The sequence below is a fragment of the Nyctereutes procyonoides genome, unplaced genomic scaffold (genome assembly GCF_905146905.1).
Source record: "Nyctereutes procyonoides isolate TBG_1078 unplaced genomic scaffold, NYPRO_anot_genome, whole genome shotgun sequence".
Classification (NCBI taxonomy): Eukaryota; Metazoa; Chordata; class Mammalia; order Carnivora; family Canidae; genus Nyctereutes; species Nyctereutes procyonoides.
Window position 1 is genome coordinate 6,566,822 of NW_026575082.1, and position 9,387 is coordinate 6,576,208.

At 34.8% G+C, this 9,387-nt stretch overlaps 1 pseudogene; it reads left to right on the forward strand.

Moving 5' to 3' along the window:
- LOC129514459 (high mobility group protein B1-like) overlaps positions 1-8,698 on the forward strand; it is a 42,753-nt pseudogene extending 34,055 nt beyond the window's left edge.
- Positions 8,699-9,387: the final 689 nt, after the last annotated feature.

Sequence of the window (9,387 nt, forward strand, 5' to 3'; positions counted from 1 at the left end):
CTATAGCAATTATATAATCATCACTAATAACCATACTGTAAATTTATAGCAACAATGACTAATGGGGAAAGGATGGACAGATATGAAAACAGTGAATTGTCGTTTTTTAACAATGTAATTCTTAATTTCATTAGACTGGTTGAGACAAATACCTGAAGTGCTCCATGGTATTCAGATTAAGAAACAATACTTCAGCCATTTAAAGTTCATTTAAGCTTTTGATTAACCACTATTGACCATTATTATATGAATAATTTATGTACACTTGAAACTAAGGTATAATATTTCATCAGGTGTTGTTTCCCCTGTCAATCAGGAAAGTCTGGTTGTTAATTATTTTAGTTATGCTCATGTATCCTGTAGTCTTACTGAATGTCTATATCCTTTACCTGTCATCTCCTGAAAGAATACTGTTAGAATATTTGACTGTGATTGTAGATTTATATCTGTGTTACTTCTGCTAGGCTTTTGCTTCATGGTTTTTGGTGCTTTGTTATCTGTTGCATATATATGTATTTATTTATTTATTTATTTATTTATTTATTTATTTATTTATTTATTTATGATAGTCAGAGGGAGAGAGAGAGAGGCAGAGACACAGGCAGAGGGAGAAGCAGGCTCCATGCACCGGGAGCCCGACGTGGGATTCGATCCGGGGTCTCCAGGATCGCGCCCTGGGCCAAAAAGGCAGGCGCCAAACCCCTGCGCCACCCAGGGATCCCCTGCATATATATGTTTAAGACTGTTATGTATTCATAGGACATTGCTCATTACATTGTTCCCCTGTGAAAATGGTCTTTGTCTTAAAGTCTACTTTATCTAATAAACACACCACTTTCCTAATTATTTGTGTGTGCATACTATTCACTACTCTCCCCACCCTCAGGTTTTTTTTTTTTTCTTAAGCATATGTTCTCTTGTTTCATCTTACTCTAATTAGCAAAATATAGTTTGGCTCTCTGCCTTTACACAGACTGAAAAATGTTGTCTTTTAATTTGAATGCTTGGGACACCTGGGTGGCTCAGCAGTTGACCATCTGCCTTCTGCCCAGGGTGTGATCCTAGAGTCCTGGGATTGAGTCCCACATCAGTTTTCCTGCATAGAGCCTGCTTCTCTCTCTGCCTATATCTCTGCCTCTCTCTCTCTCTCTCTCCGTGTCTCTCATGAGTAAATAAATAAAATCTTAAAAAAAATTGAATGTTCATTCAATTTATGCTGAATTAATTTTTTTATTATTAAATTTACCATATTGCTATTTGTTTTCTACTTTTCTGTTTTTGTTCTCTTGTTCTTCCTTAATCTTGTCTTTTTGGTTAATTAAATATTTTTAGTGTCTACTTTTATTTCCTCTATAGCTTTTTAATTTATATTTTATTGTTCCAGTAATGCCTCTACGCTAGCAATATGGGTTCTTTGTTTATCGGGGTCTATTTTGAGTCATTTTTGTATCTGTCAAATTTCACGTTAAATACTACAAAATTCTGATTTCAACCTTCCCCTTCAATCTTTATAATTGGCATTTTTTATTTCCTACTTGAAATTTCCTAATTTTCTCTTTAACATTCCCACTTTCTAAGCATGGTAGCCTTAGTATGACATAAATCTATTTACCTGTCCTCCCATTTTTTGGTAATTGTTACTATAGTTTATATGAACATAACATTATAAATTTCATCTTACAATTTCATCATTTTTCATTGAAGTCTTTTGTCTTTTCAAAAATTTTAAAAGGAATACATAGGGTTTTTTTAATATATGCCTACTTTTTTTAACACTTCATTTTTGTTTGTGTGTGCATAGTATTCACAACTATTTATATTTATATATAAATATATGCAAATACATATGTGAATATATGTGTGTGTGTCCATACTTGTTCTAAACTATTTTTTCCTTTATTCATCTCATATGTAAGACTTTCACATAGGTCTCTAAATCACTGATTATTTTTATTCTGGGATCTGTATCCTAACTCCTAACCCTCCACCCATCACTCCTGTTACTTAGATTGCATAATTTCTATTCATCTGCCTTTAACTTTACAGGTCTTCTTTTATGCCATCTCCACTAGGTAAATTTTTATTTAGTTATTTTATTTCTTAGTCCTAGAATTTCCATTTGGCTTGTTGTTTTATTTTATTTTTATCTGGTTTCTCTATCCTTCATTCACTAAAATCATTTTATTTTCTTGGTTTTAAAAATAAATCTATACAAAACTTGTAGTCTTCTAAATTCATCATCTGAGACATAGTGGGCATGATTTCTGTTTATCACTGGTTTAGTATAAACTGCATGTTTTGAATTTACTTGCCTAGTGATGTTTGATGAAATATTTAGCACTTTGATTATATCTTACAGATATTTTCACATTGTGCTTCATTCTCAAAGAGACAATTTCTGCTTTTCAGGAATTTAGCTAGTGTTTGAACAATTTGAAATCTATAAAGGTGTAGGTTAAATCTAGAGAAACTCATAGATATTCCCCAAGCAGCTCCAGTTTAGCAAGATGTATATCATATGGTGTCACCCTGCAGGGCTTGACAGATATTCCCTAATCTAAGTTAGGATGGTTGTAGGACAAGTATAATTTAATGTAGCAATTCTCAAGGTGCAGTTTGCTGCATTCCAATACGCTTCCAAGAGATCTGTTAATTTAAGCCCATTTTCATAAATATAATGTGTGGGATTTTTCTTTTTTGGTGTTTTACCATGTTAACATTTATAAAGATGGTGCTTAAGCATTGGTTGATAAATCTGCTTGTGTCTTCACAGAAATCAAAACAGTGGCACCAAAATGTGCTGTTAAGTATATTTTATCCAACTTTACCTATTTACATTTTAAAAAGCCACTTTTAAATACCTTAGATCAAGAAGTATAAATCACTAATTTATTAAATACTGTAACTTTGAGCATACTTTTGAATATTCAGTATGAGAAAACATAAGGAAGTATCGTGCTGAATACTGGAGAATGATGGGTTTGGAGAAAATCTATTGGATACAGAGTTTGAAGCTGAACCAGTCACTTTTCAATTTTTTAATGCAACATCAATATGACTTAAGTGGCTGAAGGACAAATTATATTTATTCAGACAAGTTTCTCAAAAATTAACAAAGTGAAGGCTCACTTCACTGTCATTCCAAAGAAAATAATTGACTGTATTTGTTTTTATTTATGTCATTTGAGATATTTGAAGAAAAGACAGAAAGAGAGAATTTTGCTAAACTTTTCAGCCAGAGGTTTGACAAAACTTAAAATATTTCTCATAAGATCTAATACGGCTGTCAGTTTTTATTGTTTATAATGGAATGTGTCAACATTGGAAATATCTCTGTAATTCATTGAACCCAAGTAGACGATACTTATTTGATGTTACAAAACCACATACATGGAAAAGATCCATTAATTGATATGATTCCAGCTTCCCCATTTGCAGCTAGTTACTAAGAAACAACCAATTTTTTATTTGAAATATAGAAACAAAAAGACTATCCAAAATTATTAGAAAAAAATATAATATTTCTCCTTTTAAAACCACACGTCTATGTGAGGTCATATTCTCCCTCATATACTTCCTTAAAAAGCATATCAAGTCAGGCTGAATAAAGAAGGCAGACATAAGAATCCAGCTGACTTCTATTAGGCTAGTCATTTAAGTTATTTGCAAAAATGTAAAACAATAGTACTTTTCTCAGTACAGTTTGGTTTGTTTTGGAAAATATATTTATTTTCCTAAAATTATATTGTTAACATTTCCATTTAGTGTATTATTGTTGCTATTTTAAGTGGATTAATAAGTTAAACATTTTAAATTTTTTTTCAGTTTTAATTTTGAATATGGCAACTCTTTTACGTCTCAGGTATATGCTTAGGTGTTAAAGATGTGTTAATGAGCATCCCTTCACTATGAAAGAGATCCACTGACAAGGTGCTTCACCAACCCTGCTCAATTTCAAATATCCCCACTTTGTTCTGATCCCTGTATTAGGTGTTCTCTGATAAACCCTAGGAGGTTGTGCCCAGCTCATTTAGGACCCAGCCTGCAGCCAAGAACTAATGGGTAATCCCCCCACCTAGCTTCCTTTTCTACACAGCTAACTTCTCTACAGTACCTACCACACATACTCCCACTGTTTCAGCTGACCCAAACTTTGATCTCTGTCTCCTCAGCTCAGCAAGATTCCTATGCTCTGTTCATATTCCAGTTTTCATTCTCTTTTCACCCTAGGTCAGAAGTGGTTCTGAGGCAGAGAACTGAGTGAAATTCTTCCAAGTAGTGCTAACATGAGCTAATATTAGCCACTGGCTAATACCCAGTACATCATCTATTTTGTCTAGTTTTGCAGTTGATTTTGGTGAAAGGAATTTTCTGGTGCTTTAGGAGAAGTTATGAGTTTTTCATTTATGCCTGATGCATAGACTCATTCTTAGCACACTATATTTTGAGAATCCAATATCGAATAATGCATGAACATGAAAGAATAAACACATAGATAACAGACAAACAAGACAACCAAGATTCCATAGGTAGGAATACTTTCTCTTGGTCTGAAATTATTACTATTTCTAACTACAAAGGAGAAATGGGTGGGGGATTGGAGTCCAACAGGTTAAAACTCCTTATTGTGTGTGTGTGTGTGTGTGTGTGTGTGTGTGTGTGTGATTCTTCTTAATTATGGTAATAACTTTCATACATTAAAATTCATTTTTAAATGCCTAGGTCCCTAGATTATAACAAACTCATACAGCATCATAACCACCAATGAAGTCAATATATGGACATTTTCATAATCAAGTTACCTCATGCCCTTTGTAGTTATTGCCTCTCTGTCCCCAGATCCAAAAAAATACTGATCTATTTTTCCATCCATACAGGTTTTTTTTAAAAATATTTTATTTATTTGTTCCTGAGAGACACACACAGAGAGGCAGGGTCATAGGCAGAGAGAGAAGCAGGCTCCCTGCAGGGAGCCCAATGTGGGACTTGATCCTAGGACTCCAGGATCACACCCTGAGTCAAAGGCAGATGCTCAACCACTGAGCCACCCAGGTGCCCCTCCATCCATACAGTTTTGCCTTTTCAAAACATAATATAAATGAATCATACAGTCTGTGGTCATTTTATTCTGGTGTGATTTTACTCAGTATATTGCATCCAGTATTTATATTGTATTGGTAGCTTGATCTCTTCATTGGTAGGTAGTATTCCACTATAAAGATGGATTACAGTTAGTTAATATTACAAATGGAAGGACATTTGAATTGTTTCTATTGGTGGACGACTATGTATAGATATCTGGAATACAAAACCTTTATTTTTATGGGTGAACATATGTTTTAATAAATATTTGGGAGTAGAATTTCTGGGTCATATTGTAAATACATGTTTAAATATCTAAGGAAGTTCTAAACTGTTTTTCAAGTTGACTCTATCATTTTGTATTCCCAGCAGCCTATTTAAAGAATTCAGTTGTCTTGCATACTTTGCAGCATTTTTATTATCAGATTTTTAATTTTAGGTATTCAATACTGTCTAGTTCTGACTTTAATTAGCATAATTAGCATTTCATTCCCTCACTCCCCTTCCCAGTGGTTCAAGCTCTTCCACAGGAAGAATATCTGAAAAGGGATTTATGCTCTTCTTTTAGCAGGGGCCAATAGCCTTGTTCAGGCTATAACACTGAATTCTCCTGCCCTTTCTGTAGTCTTTCTTGGAAATGCATCCTCCCTACTGTGGAGAAGAGCTTGTGATTGTATACAAGCTTCCCCTGTGTTTGTAGATTCCAGAGGCCCTATACTCTCAAACTACATCACATTTAATCTTTAGCAATTTGTTTTAGAAATTAGATAAATAAATATAAGTGTATCTTACAAAGGCAAGTGAAACTTCATTAATAGGAATTAAGGAACCAAAGATGAAGACATATACCATGTTCATGGATTAGAAGTCTTGATATCATTAGGATGCCACTTATCAATTTGTACTGCAGATTCAATATTATTCTTATAAAACGACAGTAGGTTTATACATAAAATTTGACAAGATGATTCTGAAATGCATTTAGAAATGTCATAAATATATAATAGTGGAAGCATTTCTGAAATGGATGAGCAATGTTGAAGAAAGTATAGTATAACATGTCAAAACATACAGAAATAGACCTAAACTCTTCCTTGATTTTCAGACAAAGGGCCCATGCACTACAATGGAAAAGTTAGTATTATTTCAAAATATAGAAAAACAATATTATATCTGTACGGGGAAAAAAGGAATTTCTATCTACACTATAAGGGGAAAAAGAAAATTACCTGGAGTAGGAGCACAGACCAAAATGTAATAACTAAAGCTCTATGACCTTTTTTTAAAGAAATTATTTATTTATTCATGTGAGACATGGAGAGAGAGAGAGAAGCAGAGATACAGGCAGAGGGAGAAGCAGGTTTCTTGAAGGGAGCCTGACATGGGGCTTGATCCCGGTACTCTGGGATCAGGCCCAGAGCTGAAGGCAGGGAGGCTCAACTGCTGAGCCACCCAGGCATCCCAAACACTACGATTTATAAAAATGAAGGTAGTAGAAAATTTTGAAGACTTTGAAGTGGTCAGATATTTCTTAAACAAGACACAGAAATCACAAAGAGAAGGTGGAATTTTATCAACATTTATAGTGCTTATTTAAGGCACTGTGAATTAGAATCTGTTCCCAGAACATAAGAAGAGCCTTTACAAATCAGCAAATAGGAGACAAACAATCCAATTTGGGGGGAGGGAAAGAGTCAGAAACTTGAACAGTCGCTTCAGAAATGAGGTTGTCCAAGTGGCATGGGAATTAAAATATATTCAAGACTATTACTTTTCAAGGAAATGTAAATGATAACTGTAAGGAGGTCACTCTGCATAAGGATGGTTAAGGTTGCAAGCATGGGAGAGGAAGAAGCAAATGGAGCTCTCAGACATTGAGTGTAGGAGTTAAGATGGCATGCCATGTCTAGGAAACTGTGTAGTGATTAACAATGTTTAAATATATATGTCTCCCCAACATTTCACTCCTTCTGCTTCTAAATACTGCAAACAAGAAAAATTATTTCCAAAATGATTGTACACAAATATCTATGACAGCTGTATTAACTTAAAAGTCAGAAAAAAAGGTTCATACATATTTAATACATTCATAAAAATATATATATTGTTAAACTTTGAAAGTCCAGATTAATGCATATTTTTCTTATAAAACTAAAAAGTAATGGCTTTGGGGCACCAGGTGGCTCACTGGGTAAAGAGTCTGCCTTCAGCTCAAGTCATGATCCTGGGATCCTGTAATGGAGCCCTGCATCAGGCTCCCTGCTCAATGGGGAATTTGATCCTCCCTCTTTGTTTGCTTCTCCCTCCTGCCTGTAATCTCTCTCTGTGTCTCTCATACTCTCTCTCTCAAATTAATAAAGCCTTTATTTTTTTTAAGATTTTATTTATTTATTCATGAGACATGGAGAGAGAGAGACAGAGACATAGGCAGAGGGAGAAGCAGCCTCCCCGCTGGGAGCTTGATGTGGGACTCCATCCCATGACCCCGGGATCACACCCTGAGCCAAAGGCAGACACTCAACCACTGAGCCACCCAAGTGCCCAACAAATAAAATCTTAAAAAAAAAAAGAATAAACAAAATAAAAAAATAGGGGCTTCAGTACAAAACAGGAACAATAGTGATGCAAATATCCCCCTGAGCCACAAGAATGGCAAGATTGAGGATGCAAAAAAGTAAAACATATGGATTGTGAACATTTGTTATGATTGATTAAGCACAGTAATACCATTTTGGGTTAGTTGAGGAAATAGAATGTGATATTCACTGGAAAAGTGCAAAAGATATGGCATAAAAGTTTAGGCTTGTCCATCCAACAAAACAAATTTGAGTTAATTATGTCAAAAGTTAGTATAATCAATATGCAAAGTACAATGAAATAGAGTCATGTGGTTGTGAGAGTATGACATTGCTTTATAAGTAAATATGGAATTCTTTTGAATTAGCCTTGAGATTCTATGGATAATAAGTAATGGATCATTGGAGTACCTTGAGCTCCACAGAGACAGAGCTTGGGCGGGTGAGTGCCAGACAGGCACTGGGTGACTCTGTGCCTCGCTCAGGAAAACAATTAAACACGGGCAAGGAAGATTCTAGAAGCTGAGAGGCAAAATGTCATCATATGCATTTTTTGTGCCAAGAGGAGTGCCCAGACACTTCAGTCAACTTCTCTGAGTTCTCTCAGAAGTGCTGAGAAAGGTGAAAGAAAATTTAAAGACATGGCAAAAGCAGACAAGGCCCATTATGAAAAAGAAGTGAAAACTTATATCTCCCCAAAGGGGAAACAAAAAAGAAGTTCAAGATCTCAATGATCCCAAGAGGACTTCTTTGGCCTTTTTGTTTTTTGTTCTAAGTATCACCCCAAATCAAAGGAGAACAACATGGTCTACCCATTGGTGATGCTGCAGAGAAACTGGGAGAGACAAGGAATGACACTGGTACAGATGACAAGCAGCCTCAGGAAAAGGCTGCTAGGCTGAAGGAAAATAGGGAAAAGGTATTGCTGCATACCAAGCTAAAGGAAAGCCTGATGCCACAAAAAAGAGAGTCCTCAAGGCTGATAAAGCAAGAAAAAGAAGGAAGAGGAGGAGGAGGAAGAAGGTGATGATGATGAATAAGTTGGTTCTAGGATAGATTTTTTTTTCTTGTCAATAAAGTATTTAAGCACCCTGTGTGCAACTTATTCCTTTTAAAGAAAAAAAATGAAATGGAAGACTGCGTAAGATTTGTTTTTAAAGAGTACAGTATCTTTTTCTTTTTCTTTCTTTCTTTTCTTTTTTCTTTTTTTTTTGTATGACTAACACACTATGGAATTTAGAGAGCCCTCTCCTAGTGGTATTCTCAGTAGCCAGTAACTTTGCCTGGGACTAAAATGGGAGTTATAAATTGTCCTGGATCTTTAAAGCAGGTCCAGGTTGGTGCCCAGCACAAATTAATTATATATGAGGATGGCAGTTTGTTTTTGTTTTTTCATTTTCAGTTGTCTCTGATGAAGCTTATGCAAAAAAGTTGCAGCAGTGTGGTTGACATTCTGAATGCTTCTAAGAAATACAATTTTTTAGTTAGAAAATTAAATTACTTATCTTTATTTATTTAAACAGTTATACCTTTTTAAAGTCTATTACATTTTGAATTCTCTTTCACTGACATATAAATGATAGAAAACTGTTGGAATGCACCTTAAAGTCTAAGCAATTTACAGAGAAATTTATTATTTCTGACTATGCCCATAAATATCATTGTATGCGTTCTTATTACACGGGAGCAACTACTACTTTATGACTAATTTTGGAAGCATTTCAATAGC